A 20050-nucleotide genomic window follows, 5' to 3' on the forward strand; every position below is an offset into this window, starting at 1 on the left:
ATGCTATGCCTATTTAGCTAAATAGCAGTAGTAAATTCCTCCCTTAGTGTTGGATTGGGATTGATGGAAGCAACATGGAAATTAAAGAAAGAGGAGACTGACCTCTACAGGAGCAGGCTGTCCTTTATCCAGAACAGTGAGGGACAGCAGTCTCTCCATAGAAGTGGGGGCTGTGTGCTCAGGCACAGGGTACATGAGTCCTATAGGACAGAGAAAGGGGAACTTTGGGGGTGGAAGAGCCCATCTTCAGATTTGTTCTCAGAGTTGTAAATGCCAAAGGTCTGTCATCAGGAGGTTCCCAGACCCTAACTTCCTGAAGAACCTGCTATTAGCATGTCCACTTTCTTGTTTAGAGACTCTCAGCCCAGTTGAGGCTTTGGGGTCACTAACCCTTTACTTATGACCTAGCACCTCCTCAGGCATGGGTTCTTAACTGAATTTATAGTACCAAGCATAAATTGTATCCTGTGGAGCAGGCAGGCCTCAAACCCAAACAGAGTGTGGTTGGTTACCCCCATAACAGGCATGCCACTATTGCATGATTGAGCGTATCTTGCCTGATAAACTAGCATTATAGCTCACAGGGTTCATAAGACCACTGGTGTGGTTTTTTTTTTTCCAGAATCACCATCCAGTGTTATAAAAACTAGACAGCAAGGAGGAAAACTCAATTTCAGGGGATTTTAAATAATAGCACAAGAGGGCAAAAGCTGTAATAGATTCATTGTAAACAAAGAACTGAGAAGGCAGAAACTACCATAAAATTCAATTCGACTTCTATCATTATATTGATTACAATACTTAGCAGTGCCTGCTTACCACCTGTGTCTAATTACAGTGCAGCTCAATAATGACTATTATTATATATGTGTGTCAGGCGAGCTTTGCTCTGTGTTTTATTGGATGACAAAAGGCTTCATAGGCTATTGCTCATGTAATGTGTCTATTTGTGTAGCTTGCTCATCTGCTTCCATCTTTAAATTTTTAAAGGCAATATTGTTCATTGACAAGGCCTGCAACTGACTCCACCAGAAGGGAAGTTTGGTTGCGTGAACACTCACTGAATACCAATCACTATTACTGTCTTCTCATTAAAAGAGCAGCCCTGGCGTCCTCATTATTCTTAATGTATATTAATGTCTATGAAAACGAGGTGACTCCTGTCTGTTGTGGACAGGAGCTCCCACAGCGTGCTTTGCATTAAGCCCCTTCACACGAATGGCCTGACAGCCTTTTCCCCATCTTCACATCCTCACAGAACTAAGCCCGTCTCCGCTCTCACAGAGAGATGCCCCTCTGGTTCTCACTTGAGGCGAGTTCTTTGCTAGAGGCCTTTATGCATTTTTGCGTGCAGGTGTTTTTACCCAGAGTCACCAGTCATCGAAAGCGGCATCATTCTCCCAGCTGTCCTTCCCTGTCACTCCCTCTCTCCTCGCTTTACGAGGTCCTGTTGGCGTCTTCTCTCCTCACGCCTGTCTGTGTACCTTTTCCCCTCGCAGTTCACCACCCAGGGCGACCTGCATCAGTGAACAGAGCAAAGGAATCCACCCCAGACAACTGCTGACCGAACACTGGCGAGCAGAGGACCCGAATGAGGCACAGTAAGATGCCCCAGAGGGAGGAATTCCAGGAGCATCTACTACGCCTAAAGCTTTGGAAAAGCAGAGAAGATGGGCGAATGACTGAAACTGGGGACAGAAGCCATGGTGGGGCTGAAAAACAAAGAACTTTGAGCAAAGGGTGTCATCTCAGCTGCGGCAGCTTCTTTGAGAGATGTGGTGAACGGAAGAAGGAGAAACTACCAGCTCGACTCACTAGTTGTTCCTGGAATCAAGTCCCACCAACAGGTAATATAAGGACGTAGGCTGCCTCACAGAACAGGAAGCAAGTGGGAAACAGGAAACAGGAAGAGCAGCTTTAGCGTCTGCTGATAACAAATCCTAAGGGCAGGGCGGGCAACTAGCAAGACTGAGAGTTCTTACTGGGTGTCCCTCAAGATTATGAGTGAGTGAGCTTGCTCCTGCATGGTAAGACATGACGTGCACTCACATCATGATTGGAGGTCACTTCCTTACATTCATGTTTTCGTAACTTCTTCTGGCTTTGGTCCAGATGCCAACCCCTAGCACTGCTGCTTCTTCGGGCTCCCAGCTTGATGACTCAACACCAGGTACCCTTCTGGAATCAATCTGTCTCTTGACTATCATATCTTATTAGACCCAACGGCCTTCTAACCCTCAACCTCCTCCCAGTACCACTTCCAGTGCGCCTCAGTATTGTCTTGTCGGTAAAGGGAGGTTCAAGGTCTCCAGCAGCCAAAACCCTCTGTAACTATGTACAGGAAGTTATCGGTGCATCTCGATCAGGCAAAGGCCCATTGTGGGGTTTTCTCTACCAAACCCAGGGAGATCCATCTCTTCCTTAGGAAGGAAGTCCTCCTAAGAGAGAGCAGGGGACACTGCAGCTGAGTGGCAGCGAAGAGACAGAGCTGAATTCAGTCCTTAGCAGGAGCCTGAGAGGGAAGCACTCACTAACAGAGCCAGACCCGACAGGGGCCAACGTTTGTATCTACCATGATGACTTACAGGGGGCACCAAGGAATCCAAAAGACAGTAGGACTCCCGTGACATGGCTCACAGTCACTGTGCAGCATTGAATTTTGTTCTCATTCTGACCCTGATGCCAAGTGCTACATTTTTTTTTTCAGGATCAACTTTTACATTCACTTATTCCCAGGATCATTGTTTACCAGGAAATCACACCTTCTATCTTTTGGTAATGTGAAGAAGAAAGCAGAAAGCAGACTCACGTAAACTAAGTGTATTTATTGCTTACCCAGAGTGAATCCTCAACCCAAAGAGACCAGCTTCCATTTTTAGACTGTTAAGCATTTTGAAGACTAGTAATACATGATAGTGTTGTAAGGGATAATGGAAGTGCAACATTTCTGTGAGGGTTGCAGTTGCGATTTAGTCATAATTACATGTGATCATGCATTTTCCATATGTTTATATCATATTGAATGTATTACGTTACAGAGTTCTTGCATGCATGAGCCACGCCTGAGAATCCAAACAAAGAAATGGTACAACAGACAGCCTTATCCACCCACCATATAAGTACATGAAAACTCAATTCAAACTGGCTGGGGTGGCACACAACTGTAATACCAGCACTCAGGGAGGCGGAGGCAGGTGGACCTCTGGGAGTTGGAGGCCAGCCTGGTCTACAAAGTGAGTCCAGGACAGCCAGGGATGCAGAGAGAAACCCTGTCTCAAAAAACAAAAATAAATAAATAACCTCAATTCATATGCATTTTTTAAATTTTGCAAGCATAAAAAAAAACTTATAACAAGCAAGGTGTGTGATGGCACACTCCATTAATCCCAGCACTTGGAAGTCAGAGACAGGAGGATCTTTGTGAGTTCAAGGCGAGCCTGGTCTACAAAGTGAGTTTCAGGTCAGCCAAAGCTATGTAAAGAGACCCTATCTCAAAAAAAATTAATTAATTAATTAACAATAAATAAAATTACAACAAGAGCTGGAGTTTAACTCTCCTTAGGCCTGCCCATTGCAGCTGCAGTATCCCCACTAAACTAACTTCTTCATGTTTGCATCAGTTCAATTCCCAGTAACATAACCCTCAACAAAATTTTGCAAGGAAAACTCATTACTTTCAAGAAAGTATACCTCTCAGGGTCCAAAAGGCTACTTGCCATGATTCCGGGTTCCCTGGTGAGAACTTCCGGGTTCCCTAGCGAGGACTTCCGGGTTCCCTAGAGAGGACTTCCGGGTTCCCTGGTGAGGACTTCCGGGTTCCCAAGTGAAGACTTCCTATCATCGTATTTCTGTCTAAGCCATCTAAGCTCCTACATCGCTGCCTCAGTCATGCCCCCAAATGCATGAAAGGACAGGCACCATCCCTGCCCACCCAGGTTATGCTAACATGATCATCGGGATGCCCCTGGCAGGTCTTGCAAAGAGATGCTGTCAGCTGCTCCAGGTATGAAACCATCTCAACTGAACTACTTGCTGTAGTGTTTCTATAGATGTCTAGAGAGATGCGCACCAAGCAGGGAAAGCGCTGCTTCGGGAAGAGGATTTGCAGGCAAGAGAGCCCAGGACAGTTTGCCCTGGGCAGTCTATGCTTTCATGAACCATGTAGGTTTTACTATGAGGTGAATGCACACCTTTGCAAAGATTTTTTAAAACGGCACAAGCTTACTGTCCTTGAGTTCTATAGTGCAGTGCAGGTCTTCATGAGCTTAAAAGCTGATGTTAGCAGAGCCCAGTCTCCTTTGGGAATGGGAGGGAAGAGCGTACTGCCTGGCCTCTGCAGCCTTCCCTGGCCTCTAGAGTGGGCAGCCAGGACCTCAGCATCCCCAGCAGCCTTCCCTGGCCTCTAGAGTGGGCAGCCAGGACCTCAGCATCCCCAGCAGCCTTCCCTGGCCTCTAGAGTGGGCAGCCAGGACCTCAGCATCCCCAGCAGCCTTCTCTGGCCTCTAGAGTGGGCAGCCAGGACCTCAGCATCCCCAGCAGCCTTCCTTGGCCTCTAGAGTGAGCAGCCAGGACCACAGCATCCCCAGCAGCCTTCCCTGGCCTCTAGAGTGGGCAGCCAGGACCACAGCATCCCCAGCAGCCTTCCCTGGCCACTACAGTGGGCAGCCAGGACCTCAGCATCCTCAGGTCTCCTGCATGGTTGAACTTCCTCTTCTGACCATTTTCTCCAGCTTTGCACTGTTCCATGGATAATCTAAAAGACTCCCCATTGCAAGGCCAGCTAACTGGTCATTTTAATTTACCTTTACCATTTAGCATGCTCACCGGTTCTGGGGACTAGAATATGAATGTAGTTGGGGGGTAGTACTCTTTACAGTGCCTTGAAAGTCATAATTATATTCAAGGCATTGCTCGTAACTCCTACCTAAATTATCCTGTAGAAATAGTAATCATTAAATTATGGACATCTGATCCAAATTATGAAATTCTGCACATTTTAACATTTAAGATTCGAAAAATATTTTAAAGATTTAAATTTTGAAGTTTTTTGTTTGTGTGTGTTTCTGTAGGTTTCTTTTTCTTTTCTTTTCTTTCATGTGTATGTGTGTGTGTGTGTGTGTGTGTGTGTGTGTGTGTGTGTGTGTGTACTATGTGCACATAGGTGTCCTTGGAAAATAGAAGAGGGCATCAGATTCCCAAGAACAAAAGTTACAGAAGTTACAGGAGTTACAGGCAGGTTGGGAATCACCTGGTGTGGGTGCTAGGAATGGAACTAAGAATTTCCTGGAAGAGCAGCAAGTGTTCTTAACTGCTAAGCCATCTCTCCAGCCCAACATTTGCAACTTCTAAGAGAAAAATCATCAGAAATCCCAATTTTAAAAGTGTAATTAAAATTACAGAGTTAAAATGGACCTCAAACAGTCCAGTAAAATATCATAAACTTCATTGACTCTTCTCAGAAATGCGCTCAAGTTAACGACGTGCACGAGAAAAGAAAATTAGCTTAAACAGATTGATTTGCTTGCTGGCCAACTGTTCTTTACTTAATTACAGATATCAAAGAGTGCCATTTTGTGTCTATTTAAAAGGGGACTTGCTGTCCTTAGAACTTTGTGCTTGAGCTTGTCTGCAGCTAAAAACCTTTGGAGGATGTGCAATGCTGCAGCAGTGGATGTCTTGGCACACACAGCTGAACACTTGAGCAGAGCAGAGCTCAATGGGGGGTCGTTCCCCTCGGGTTTGGCAAAGTGTTTAAACCTGTTTGGGTTTAAGTATTCAGGATGATGAAATGCTAGCCGGTCTGAGACGGCCTCGGCCTTTCTTTCAGGTGCAATTTCGACAGCTGTATAAAGGATTTACACAGGTTTGGATGAATTCAAACACAGGTGTAAAAGATAAAAGGCGAGTGGGACAAACGGTCTGTGGTCGTCTCTCCATGCCCGGCTGTCTCGTTTTGTGTCTGCTGATTCCAGTGCCCGTTAATGCAACATCCATCTTATGACTCACCCCAAAACAGCACCTTATTTTAATTTATTGGTGATAAAGAATAACATCTTTTTTTTTTTTTTTGACAAAACCATGCCTGGTTCTTCTCCCTGAGCTCAACTCGTTCTTTCCCTGAAGTTTCATCCATCTTTTCTGCGCCATCTTCGAGTAGATGCCCCTCCCCCTCCCTCAGTCTCTCCGGCCCATAGATGTGTTTAACAGTTCTGAGGACAGTGCATCAAAATGATACGGCGAAAACATAGTCACGGTACCACATTCTGACTCAAGGGCTTAGGACTTTCTGCCCACGATAGAGTGCAAGGTCTGGAAAGGGGCAGAAAACCACGCATTTTGGTCCATGTCTCTCTGAACATAATGTTTTATTGACTGATGTTAGGCAACAGATCAGCAGGTGTCTGAAATTTAAGCTTTAGGTTTTTATACTCTGAGAAAAGTGTTAATACTTAAAGGGGCCTTATCTGGACTAGCAAGATGACTCAACAGATAGAGGTGGCATGTATCTCTAGGACCCACAAGGGAGCAGGAGTGAACCTACTCCTGAGAGCTGTCCTCTGATTGCCACACTCACATTCCCCTGCCCTTGAGTACACACACACACACACACACACACACACACACACACACACACTCACACACACACACACACACACACACTCACATACACACAGTAAATAGATATTTAGGAGGGCCTTACTTGAGGTTTATGTTATTCATAATATGTTAATGAATGAACTCAGAATGAATCAATGAGATTAACCACCACCCCACCACCTCCACCCCCACCCCACCCCCACCCTCCACCCCTCCACCCCCCCCCCACCCCCCGAGCTGGGGGTTTTCTAAAGCAAAGTTTCCACTCCCAGACAACTATGGTCTCATCATTGCAGTAGACAAAAGTCATCCAACTTGTGTCACAGCCACACTGGACAGATACCCAGCACACAGGAAGAAGGGAGACAGTGACACAGTCACTGCCTCTCCAAATCTGTTCCAAAGCTCAAACATGTCACAGTATAGCCTCAAACTCCTCTGAAGTCCTTGGAAGTTCTTTGGGATCCTGTATTAGAAACAAGCAGTGGCACAGGAAAGGGGACACTGTGGGACACTTGGAGGACACTCAGGGGACACTCAAGAGACACTCGGGGGACACTTGGGGGACACTCAGGGGACACTCGGGGAACACTCGGGGGACACTCGGAGGACACACGGGGATACTCAGGGGACACTTGGGGAACACTTGGGGGACACTTGGGGGACATTTGAGGGACACTCAGGGGACACTGTGTACCCATTTCTGAAGGTTACAATTCTACACAGGGGTCAGGATCCTGGATCCCAGCTTAAGCCACCAGTTACACAATTCCAGAAAAATCCCAACTCCGGAGCCTCTCCTCCTTCGATGAAGAAGCATGAATAAAAAGTTCTGTCCACTTTACTTCCAAAGCATCTGAGAGGAACAAATACCTCCTAGGAAAACTTCTTAACAATGTTGAGCATTAGAGACGACAACACTGTAATGTGTTATGGACTAAGAGGCACAAAACAATGCAAGATTTTATTTGCTCACCAAGTTGTGTTTAAGATACCATTGTTTTTAAAAGAGAGGGGTTACTGCCCTGTGAAGAATCTAGGATATTAAAGAATAAATTATTCTTTCTAAATTTACTTCCTGTCTTTGCTTTTTAACAGCCCACATTTGCTATAAATGGAATTCTCATCTGGTAAATTATAAAACATTCCATAAGTATTCCTTCAGTTTGTAAAACCAACAAAAAAGAAAATACCAAAGCAAAGAAATCCCCATTATAGGAGTGAGGATTATTTAAAACGTTCCTGAGGGTTTGAAAATTCTCAACTGTGCATCTTTTTTGTTGTGTTTGTTTGTCTGTCAGGATAGAGTTTCTCTGTGTAGCCTTGGCTATCCTGGACTTGCTTTGTAAACCAGGCTGGCCTCAAACTCAAAGAAATGCACCAGCCTCTCCCTCCCTGAGTGCTGGGATTACAGGCATGTGCCACTGTGCCTAGCTCAACTGTACATCTTTTTAAACTTTCTTTTTTAGTGAAATATTATAAAGCATTCATCTTGCCTAGCTTCTGGACCTAGCTCCCTGCCTAACTGTACTAAACAGATACACAGACCAATTTTTAACCTCTCTTAACATCACAAGATTTCTGAAAACAAAACATTTACAAATTGATTGATGATTTTTGTTTGTTTTTCACAATTAGAGCTGAAAAGGACCTCTTCACCTCCACTCTCAGGTGAGATAACTGAAATTCTGATTGTACAAAGAGCTCAGCAAGATGTGGCAACCTCAGCTCATCACAGAGAATCCTCAGACTGTCCTAGCTGCATGTTCCAGCCACAGTCCGTGTTCCCATACATGGGCCCAGTGATAGATGGAACTCTATTGGAGAAGAGGCGGTAGAGACGGAAGATAAGGCTCAGTGATAACATTTGCTGTGCAAGGGTGAGGGCCAAAGTTTGGATCTCCAGCCCAGCATCCAAATAATCCCAGCATTGGAGAGATAGGAGACCCCCTGGGGCAAGCTGCCTAATTAGACCAGCTGAACTGGCAAGCTCGGAGTTCAAGTGAGAGACCCTGCCTCAATGTGTAAAGTGGAAAGTGACTCAAAAAGACACCTGATGTCAACCTCTGATGACACACACACACACACACACACACACACACACACACACACACACATACCTGTGCACCTGCACACATATGCACAAGTGCCCATATACATGCAAATGCCACGCACACATATATGCACGCCATTCATCCATGCATACCCACCAAGTAGAGAAACAAACAGCTGGACACCTCGTGGAAGAATATGCTAGAATCTCAGCCGGGATCTCCTTCCCCCGAAGCTACCACATTGTAACAGTCATGTTTTCACACTGAGTCTCACACTTTGTTCTCACTCCGGGCCCCACCAGCTTAGAGTCACCTTCCAGGCAGGGCTCTGGCCATACTCAAACTGGGTCACTCTTGAACTCTCTATACTGTATCCTCATCTTCGTTCTCCAATCTTGCGATTGTTTCTTTGTACATTCCTGCCTTCCAACATGAAAAGGTAAGTTCCACATAAACAGGGACCCTGCTGTGTGGCTTATTCCTCGGTGCCCACAATCCCACTCAATAAACATGAGTGGACCAAAAGCAAGAGCAGAAGCCTGGGGCTGGCATCCCTGGCTGCACGTGCTGCCGGTCACTTCTCATAGATGCTGAGCACCTTGTGTTTAACCACTAGCCAGACACATCCTGTCCCTTGTGTTAGCCAGGGTGATCCTTTGCTTATTTCTGTATTTATAGGGGGGAAAGTCCTCAGTTGTTCTTGGATATAGGTTATTTCTGGCAATTAGGAATTGCTCAAATTGCATCAATTTTCCCAGGTTTTTTTTTTTTTTTTTGAGAAATCAAAAGTTTTTCAGCACTCAAAGGAGAGAGGCTTCTCCCACCCTCTTCCTCTCAAGCTAGAATGTGCCCAGCCCTCAGAAGTCTGCTTGCCCAGAAGTCCTTAAGAGTGTTTTTTAAAAGCTGTGAAAAGCACAACAGTGCTTTTTAGCATAAAGAAGATATACAATGGATGGTAGGATTGGGGCTAAGGGTGGAGTTGGGGTGAGGATGCAGTGGGGGTGGAGTGGGGGTGAGGATGCAGTGGGGGTGAGGATGCAGTGGGGGTGAGGATGCAGCGGTGGTGGGGCAGGGGTGAGGATGCAGTGGGGGTGGAGGTGAGGATGCAGTGGGGGCGAGGATGCAGTGGGGGTGAGGATGCAGTGGGGGTGAGGATGCAGTGGGGGTGAGGATGCAGTGGGGGTGAGGATGCAGTGGGGGTGAGGATGCAGTGGGGGTGAGGATGCAGCGGCGGTGGGGCAGGGGTGAGGATGCAGTGGGGGTGAGGATGCAGTGGGGGTGAGGATGCAGTGGGGGTGAGGATGCAGCGGCGGTGGGGCAGGGGTGAGGATGCAGTGGGGGTGGAGGTGAGGATGCAGTGGGGGCGAGGATGCAGTGGGGTGAGGATGCAGTGGGAGTGAGGATGCAGTGGGGTGAGGATGCAGTGGCGGTGAGGATGCAGTGTGGTGGGGCAGGGTGGAACAGTTGAAGCAACTAGAAAAGACTGAAACCTCTTGCCTGCTTGGCTTATCCAGATGTGGTTAAAAGTCACTGTTTGTCCCCTTTACTCAGGTAGCTCCTCTCAGGGGGTCCCACAGGCGAAGAATTCCTCTCAAGCAACCCAGAGTTTCCTGTAACAATGTAACCATCCTTGCTGTTCTATGAGGAGGGGAAATCACTTGGAAAAGAGAAGGGAACTGAGTGAATTAGGACCTAGTTGGAGGATGCTGGTTGCTGACTCCATGGGATGTAAAACTCGAGCCCACTGCAGCCTGGAGAGAGCATGAAGTCCCAGGAGCACCTTTCCTTTTGAAGTGGCCCCAAACCTTAAAGCTTGCATTTCATTTGGAAAAAATCTTCTACTAAAACCACTTCCCATATGCAGCCCATCTGGAGGGCTATAATCTAGTCTTGCCTGCAGCAAACCGGCAGTAAGGATGCCAGCCTTTCATCTCCAATCCCCAAGCAATAGACAAACATTAATTAATGCCCAAACACACCTGGGATGGAGGGACATATTACTATCCGAGGCTCACAGATGAGGAAATCCAGACACCAAGAGGTTAAATGGCTTGCCTTAGGCCACAGAGCGAGCTAACAACTGCAAACCTTTCCACTGACTTTGGGCCCTCAGAGCCAGCGGGAGCTCTGAGAAACTGTGAGATCATCCTTTATGAAAAGAACCATTACTGAGGTAGACTGCATTCAACCTATTTGCCTCTCTCAGTGTTTGGCTCTCAAGCGACAACATAAATGAACTCAGCCCCCAAATCTCTTAAAGACAGGCTCAGGAGGTAAGCTGGGTTCCTTGTAAGCACGAAGACCTAGCTCCCTCATAAAAGCACGATGCCACCGTGTGAGTGTGTGAAGCCAGTGCTGCAGGAACAGAGACAAGGGAGTCCTAGAAACTCACAGGCTGACCATCCTAGCCAAATCGACATCGTATGTGGTCAGTGAAAATCCCTGCCTTAAAAATAAGGTGGCAGCCCCACTCCAGCAGGCTTACCCAGGAAGCCACCGGCCACTCAGGCCAGGGAGGCAGAGAGCCTAAGTGCAGACTGTCACCCAATCCCACCTGCTGCAGCCCCGTGTCCTCCTCTCTGCCCCATCTCCAGGAGATCACTCAGAGCTCCCCCTCTAACCTTCCTCCCCAGCCATCCTGTTATCCTGGCCCCCTGGGAGCACTCAGGCCAGCAAAGCAGGTAGGTGGAGCCTCGGATCCTCACTCTCCCTCCTCCCCACCAAACCCAGGCGTCCAGTCTCACTCCCGGCTCTGTAGCGACTATCTGCTATGGCCTCTCCTCACTCTGCCCTCATTCCCAGGGTTCTAAGAGAGTCCTGGTGGAGCACCCAGCTTTTCTCCTGTGGAGCTCCTCAGTCCATCCCTTCCAGCCCGCCCCATTCCTAAGTGCCAGCTCCCAATACCTAGGAATCCATTTTGCGTGGTACCTCTGTGGCCACATCTGTGAGGATCCCAGAAGAATTCCGTACCAGGCAACAACCAACGCACAAGCCACAACTTTCTCCTAAGAACCAGAAAGCAAAACAAAACCAAGGAACAAAACACCCTCCCGACCAAGACAAGACCAGATACCAGCGCCTAGAATTACGGTCTTCCCACACCCAGATACCTGGATACCAGAATAAAAACACCGTCAACAACAGCCAGAACAAAATGTCTCCACTAGACCCCAGCGTCCCCGCCACAGTAGACACTGCTACAAAACAGCAGAAGCACAGGACAAAGAAAAGACCTTAAAACAGCCTTCATGAAGATGGCAGAGGCCCTCAAAACACTAAGCACACAGAACAAAGACTATTAACAGCTGCAAGGGGAAAAAGTCAAATTAACATACAAAGGCAGACCTATCAGAGTATCTCCTGGCTTCTCAGAAGGGCCTGGGCAGATGGTTCTATAGACTCTAAGCAACCACTGATGCCAACTCACACTTTTATACCCAGCGAAACTTTCAGTCTCTGGAGAAAACTAAGACATTCCATGCTAAAAAAATTTAAGCAATACCTATCTACAAATCCAACACTACAGAAGACACTACTAGAAGGAAAACGCCAACCTAAAGAGGTTAACCACACTCAAGAAAACAAGAGAAATAAATAGTCCTAGGCCAGCGAATTGAAAGCAGGGAAACACATCACAGCAACCAAATAACAGGAATCAGCAAAGCTGCTCATCTCTCAACATCAGTGGCCTCAACCCCCCAGTAAAAAGACACAGACTAACAGAATGGACGCGGAAACAGGACCCATCCTTCTGCTGCACCCGAGAGGCACTCAAGGATAAATACCAACTTGGGGTAAAAAAAAAAAAATAGAGAGAGAGAAAAATATATTCCAAATAAACGGACCTAAGAAGCAATCTGGCATAGCCATGTTAACATCTGACAATATCGACTTCTACCAAACTAACCAGAAGAGAGACTGATTAGGGACAAGAGCACTACATAATCACCAGAGGAAAAAATCCAGCAAGAGGACACCGCAATCGTTAACATCCATGCGCCAAACACAAGGGCACCCAAGCTCATAAATGAAACCCTACTACAGCTTAAATCACACATTGGCCTTCACACTCTGATAGTGGGAGACTTCAAATACGACACTTTCACCAACAGAGAGGCCATCCAGACAAAAACTCAACAGAGTAACGCTGGAGTTAATTGATGTTGTAAATAAAACAATTGGCCCTAACAGATATTTATGGAATACTTTGCCCAAATACAAAAGCATATACCTTTTTAGCAGCTCATGAAAGTTTCTCCAAAATTGACCGCGTCCTGGGACACAAACCCCGGAGACTGAAGTGGCACCCCGACCTATCTGACCATCATGGACGAAAACTGGATAACAACAACGGAAACAGCAGAAAGCTTACAAACACCTGGAAGCTGAACAGTGCACTACTAAGTTTAAAAAGAAAAGTGTCAAGAAAGAAACTGAAAACTTTCTAGGATTGAATGAAAGTGAATACACACAACACATGAACATATGAAACACAGTGAAGGTGTTTCTAAGACGCAAGTTCAAAGCACTAAGTGCCTACATTAAAGCACTGGAAAATTTTTATGCTTGTAACTTAACAGCACACCTGAGAGCTCTGGAACAAAAGAGAAAATCACATCCAAAAGGAAAAGATGGCAAAAAATAATCAAACTCAGGGCTAAAGTCAATAAAATAAAAACAATACCGAAAAAAATCAGTGAAACTAAGAATTGGTTCTATGAGAAAATTAACAAGATTAACAAACCATTATACAAATCAAACAAAGGATCCATTTAATAAATATCCCAATCAATAAGTTAGAAAGAGAAGAGAAGACGTAACAACAGCCATGGAGGGGCTTAGAGAATAATAAGGACATACTTTAAAAACATATATTCCTCCAAATTGGAAAATGTAAAAGAAATAAATAGGTTTTTTTCATAATATATATCACCAAAGTTAAATCAAGATCATATAAGCAATTTAAACAGAACTATATTCCATAGTAATATAACAATAGCAATTTAGTCTCCCAATTATAAAACCCCAGGACCAAATGGTTTTAGCACAGAATCCTACCAGACTTTCAAAGAAGAGTTAATACTAATATTCCTCAAATTATTTCACAAAACAGAAATAGAGGGAACATTGCCCAGTTCATTTTATAAGGACACAGTTACCCTCATACCCAAACCACACAAAGCCAACAAAGAAGAGAATTACAGACCAGTTTCCCTTATAAACACAGATTATACTAAAAATTTTCACAATAAAACATTTGCAAACTGAATCCAAGAACACATCAACTAGATCATCCACCATGATCAAATAGGCTTTATCCCAGACATGGGACAGATGGCTCAACATATGTAAATCAATAATTGTAATCCACCATATAAACAAACCAAAGAGAACTACCACATGATTATTTCATTAGATGTAGAAAAGGCCTTTGACGAAATTCAACACCCCATCATGATAAAAGTCCTGCAGAGATTAGGGCATACCTCAACATAATAAAGGCAGTTTATAGCAAGCACATAGCCAGCATCAACTTAAATGAAGAGCAACTCAACACAATTGCACTGAGATCAAGATCACAACAAGGCTGTCCACTCTCTCCGCACCTACTCAGTAAGACAACTGAAGGAGCTAAAATTTGGAAATACCTTTATTTGCAAGTCATTTGCAATAAAGGAACCCTAAAAATTCCACGGAAAATTCTTACAGCTGGTAAACACTTTCAGCAAAGTAGCTGAATACAAAATTAACTCACAAAAATCAGTAGCTCTCCTGTCTTCAAATGATAAACAGACTAAGAAAGAAATCAGAGAAACAACACCCTTCACAATAGCCTCAGATTATATACAATATCATGTGTTAACTCTAACCAAGCAAGAAAAGACATGTATAATTAAAACCTTTAAGACATTAAAGAAAAAAATTGAAGAAGATATCAGAAAAGGAAAAGCTCCCACCACCCCATCCCATGTTCACAGATCAGTAGGATTAACACAGTAAAAATGGCCATCCTACCAAAAATAACCTACAGATTCAATGCAATCCCCCTCAAAATTCCAACACGGTTCTCCCAGATATTGAAAAGATAAACTCCAGCTTCATATAAACACACACACACACACACACTCAAAACAGCAGCAACAACAACACAACAAAACAGGCTGCCTGTCTAAAACAGTCCTAAATAAGAGTTTCTGGTGTGTTAGTGGTATCACCATCCTTTATCTCAAGTTATACTACAGAGATATAGTAATCAAAGCAGCATGACACTGCCACAAAAACAAACATATCAATCTAATTGAAAACCCAGGCATAAGGCCACACGCTTTTGAACACTTTTTTAAAATAAAGAACCCAGAGAGACACACTGGTAAAAAGACACCTTCAATAACTGGTTCTGGTCAATTTGGACAGCTATATATAGAAAAACTCAAATAGATCCATACTGCACAAAACTCAACTCCAAATGGATCAAACACCTCAACATATGACCAGATAAACTGAACCTGATGGAAGGAGACTAGGGGGGTAGGCTAGAACTCATTGGCACAGGAAATACTTTCTGAACAGAACATTATTAGCACAAACCCTGATATCAACAATTAATGGGATTAATGGAATCTCACAAAACTGAAAAACTTCTGTATGGCAAAGGGCACTATCATTCACATAAAGAGGCAGCCTACAGAATGGGAAAAGATTTTTTTTTTTTTACCAACTACACATCCAACAGAGGGATAATATGTAAAACATATGAATAACTCAAAAAAAGTTATCTATCAATAAAACAATCCAAATAAAAATGTGATACAGATACAGAGGATTCTCAAAAGTGAGAAACACTTAAAGAAATGTTCAGTATCCCTAGCCATCAGGGAAATGGATAAAAACTACTTTAAGATTTCATTTCACACCTGTCAGGACGGCCAAGATCAATGAAGCAAGTGCTCAAGCATCTCATGCTGGTGAGGATGTGGAGTAAGGGGAGCATTCGTGCTGGTGTGAGTGCAAACTTACACACCCACCGTGGAAATCAGCACGGTGGCTCCTCAGGAGTATGGGAATTGATAGGCCTCAAGATCCAACTCAGCCACTGTTGGCCGCATGCCCAAAGATGCTTCATCCTCCACAGACGCGCTTGCCCCGCCATGTCTGTTGTTGTTTTATTCATGATAGCCAGAAATTAGAAAGTCCCTCAACAGAAGACTGCAAAGAGAAACTGTGGGACATTTACGCAATGCAGCGTTACTCGGCCGTTTAAAAAAAGAAATCATGAAATTCTCAGGTAAATGGATGCAACTAGGGAAAAAAAAAAACACCCAGAAAGAAGTAACCCAGACCCAGAAAGAAGACAAATATGGTATATACTTGTTGATACGCAGATATTAGCTGTTAAGTCAATAATAACCAAGCTATAAACCATAGAGCTACAGAGTTTACATGTACAGTAAGGGATGGGGGGGGCGGGGCAGCATAGATAGGTCTCCCTAGGGAAGGGAAATAAAATAGTTATCTGTGGGTGGAATACTGGAACAGAAAATCAAGGGGAGGGGGGAGGGGAAGGAGGAGGGAGGGAATATTCGAGAGAGATCTGAAACTGAAGGCCATTTGAGGGGTAAGATGAAAATCTAAATACAGTGGAAGCTTCCTAAAATATATATACATATATTAAGGTAGTGTAAATTAAATCACCAAATAATGGGGCAGAGAGGCCATTTCTTGTCAACAAGTGAGGCTTCCGGTACCAGTATTGGGTTAAAACTAACTTAGTCAAAGGGGGTCCCATGGGAGCCTCCAAACGGCCCCGGATGTTTCCAAGGCTATAGGTTGTTCTCCACAGACTGACTAAAAGGCTCCGTCGCTGAAGACAACACCTTAACAGCTCACTGGACGTGAGGAAGTTGAGCCGGCGCCCACATAGAGCCTTCACCCCTATGTGCTAGTGTCTTTGGTACAGGAAGGTACTCTGCGCAGTACCAAAGGGAAAACACAAACACCAAGCCAGCCATGAACCCTTTGATCTACAGTGATGTCCTGCCCTGAAAGACACACTATGGCAGTGGTGGCACAAAGCCCATGGGAGCAACCAACCAATGTCTGATTTGGCTGAATGCACAGCACACTGCACAAGATGGAACCCCTACTTGACACTGTTTGGGTGACTAAGAACATGAGGCTATATAACCTGGGGACCTAGAGTAAAACCAAATACTACTGTTCTTTAAAAATAAAATGTTGTTAAATGTAGCAATAAAATGGCTCCTAATGACATTCTGTTATGCTCAGCCGTCATCAGAGAAGCTTTGCCTATGGCAGACGGGAACAAATACAGAGCCGGACATCACATAGAGAATAAGAAACCTTGGAAGCCACAGCCCTAAATGGCACGTCTCCATCAAATCCCTCCCCTCAGAGCTCAGGGAACCCTGAGGAAAAGGAGTGTAAGAGCAAGAAATCAAGAGCCTCTAAGTCAACATGATCAACACACTTATAAACTCATGGAGACTGAGGCAGCACACACAGGGCCTGCATGGGTCATTACCAGTTAGGGCCCTAGAGCTAAAAGGAGAAGTGGACACAGGTCCCCATGCTCGTCATCCCCGACCCAAAAGCTAGCTCCAACTGATAACCACTGGCAATGAAAATTCAGTTTTCTCTGAGTCTTACTGTGGGAATAAACTACTCTTAAGGGTAAGCTGCTTGCCCAGTAGCTGATGGCAAACAGAAAACACCCTCAACAGACTGTGCAGACGGTCCTTCTCTCGTAGTGTCATGTCAGAACTCCTCTTTTTTTTTAATCTTATGATTTTTATTTGATTTGTTTTTATTTATATATTTTTCTACTCTCTTTTTATCATTTTAAAGATTCTTCACACACACACACACACACACACACACACACACACACACAATGATTTCCAGTTTAACATTTTTATGGGATTCCCAAGTGCATTTTTTAATGCCTTCTCTTGGGCTCTTATCCTTCAATTTGTTTTGCCTAACTTCAATGTATTATTTTATATTTTATCTTATATTATATTTTACTTATTATTATCCCATAGAAGCCTGTTTCTGTCCTAATAACAGACAGAACGGGGTGGGTCTGGACGGGAGGAGGAGAGGAGGGAGTTGGAGGAGCAGTGCGAGAGGAGCCCGTAATCGGAATATTCTATGTGAGGGGAAAAAAAGCAAAGGGAAAATACACAGAGAAAAAAAGTAAGGTGTGGGTGCTGGAGAGATGGTTCAGAGACTGAGAGCACTGACTGCTCTTCCTGAGGACCCAGGTACAAGGCCCAAACTCGTAAGGTGGCTCCCAAGCATTTGTGACTCCCATCCCAAGGGTTCCGATGCCCTCTTCTGGCCCCCAGGGGCACTGCACACACCCTACAGATAAATGCAGGCAAAACACATGCACATAAAATAAAAAGTCACTTGACATCAATATCTGACCTCTGCGCACGTGTGTGTGTGCACACACACACACAAACATACACACACACTCACACACACACATGAGCATGTGCACACACAAACACGTAGAAACAGTGACAGAATCTGGATTATTCTTTTTTCTATGTCTTTCCTGTCATCATTAGGTCCAAATGGAAATAGTCAGTTTGCTTCATGCAAACTTCAGGCAATGAATCCTGCATTTTGAGCACCTCCCGTGCACCCGACACCAACACTTTGGTGTGAGCTTCCATCTACTTTCCAGAAAATGAACTGTGATTTCAGGAAAATCACCACTGCAGTTTCATGGGCCACATGGGTATTGGAAATTACTTAACAGTGGCTTCCCTCTTGTCTAAGTGGGTACTAGCCATAGAGTACAAAATAACTGTGCCACAAGACACCTCAAAAATTACCAGGAGAATCAAAGGGGAGCAATCACATGATTGTTGCACGTAGAGCAGCCGGCCTACCAATGTCACAAGGTTTCCAGCTTTCACAAAACCCAAGAATCCACCTGTGGTGTCAGTAAGTCTTAATGCTAATCAACATGCCTGATTTGCAGAGCTTCTATTCCCGAATTTACATAAAACACCACACTGAATATCTGTCACCATCTCAAAGACGGTCTTACTACTTTTCTCTTTTGTAAATGAAAAAATGTCAGTAATGTGTGTATTACATATGCACATTGTAGAAACATGTACTTAATTAATGCACTGGTCCTTTTTTCCATTTATTTATTTAATCACACTTTACAGCCTGATCTCAGCCCCTTCCCTCCTCTCCTCGCAGTCCCACCCTCACTTCCCCCTCTCCTCACATCACCCTCTCCCTCTCAGAGAAGGGGAACCCCTCTTGTGGGCACCAACCCACTCAAGTCACAGCAGAACTAAGCACATCCTCTCCCACTGAGACCAGACAAGGCAGCCCAGCTAGGGGAAAGGGATCCAAAGGCAGGAAACAAGGCAGAGGTAGCCCCTGCTGCCATTGTCAGGGGACCCACATGAGGACCAAGCTGCACATCAACTGCATATTTGTAGGGCTTCTAGGTCTGGCCCATTCAAGCTCTTTGCTGGTTCGGTCTCTGTGAGCCCCCTTTGGCCCAGGTTAGCTTACTCTGTAGGTCTTCTTGTGGTGTCCCTGGCCCCTCTGGCTCCCTCTATCCTTCTTCCCACTCTTCCACAAAACTCCCAGAGCTCAGCCAATTGTTCGGCTGTGGGTCTCTCCCTGTTTCCACCAGCTGCTGGATGAAGCCTCTCCCAAGACAGTTATGCTGTCGAGGATATGGATGGAGCAAGGGGAACACTCCTCCACTGCTGGTGGGAGTGCAAACTTGTACAACTACTGTGGAAATCAGCCTTCAAGTTTCTCAGGAAATTGAAAATAATTCTTCCTAAATACCCAGCTATACCACTCCTGGGCATATACCTAAAAGATGCTCCACCATACCACAAGGACACTTGCTCAACTATGTTCATATCAACTTTATTCATAATAGCCAGAAACTGGAAACAACCTAGATGTCCCTCAACCAAAGAATGGATAAAGAAAATATGGTACATTTACACAATGGAATACTACTCAGCTATTAAAAACAAAGACATCATGCAATTTTCAGGCAAATGGATGGAACTAGAAAAGATCATCCTGAGTGAGGTAACCCAGACTCAGAAAGACACGCATGGTGTATATTCACTTATAAGTGGATATAAGCCATAAAGTACAAAGTAACCATGCTGCAATCCACAGATCCAAAGAAGCCAAGGAGGGCCCAAAGGAGGATGCTTGAACCTCATGCGGAAGGGGAAATAAGACAGATGGCTGAAGTAGATGGAGGGAGGGAGCCGGTGGGTGAGGAGGTGGGGAGGGTACCAGGGGTGGGAGCCAGGGGTGGGAAAAGCAGAGTTGGCAGTGGGGAGGACCGGGAGAGAAAACAGAAATCATGG

General features: G+C 44.9%; 1 protein-coding gene and 1 long non-coding RNA gene across 1 annotated transcript; one reads left to right on the forward strand and one right to left on the reverse strand.

Annotated features, from left to right (window-relative positions):
- Nucleotides 1–20050, reverse strand: part of LOC311605938 (uncharacterized protein) — a 302332-nt gene that overhangs the window by 193570 nt on the left and 88712 nt on the right.
- LOC311604511 lies at nt 3805–6057 on the forward strand. The gene is made up of 2 exons (XR_014781528.1): nt 3805–4003; nt 5828–6057. It is a non-coding gene; the product is annotated as an uncharacterized lncRNA (long non-coding RNA).

This window comes from Acomys minous, assembly GCF_964271855.1.
Source record: "Acomys minous genome assembly, chromosome: 9".
NCBI lineage: Eukaryota > Metazoa > Chordata > Mammalia > Rodentia > Muridae > Acomys > Acomys minous.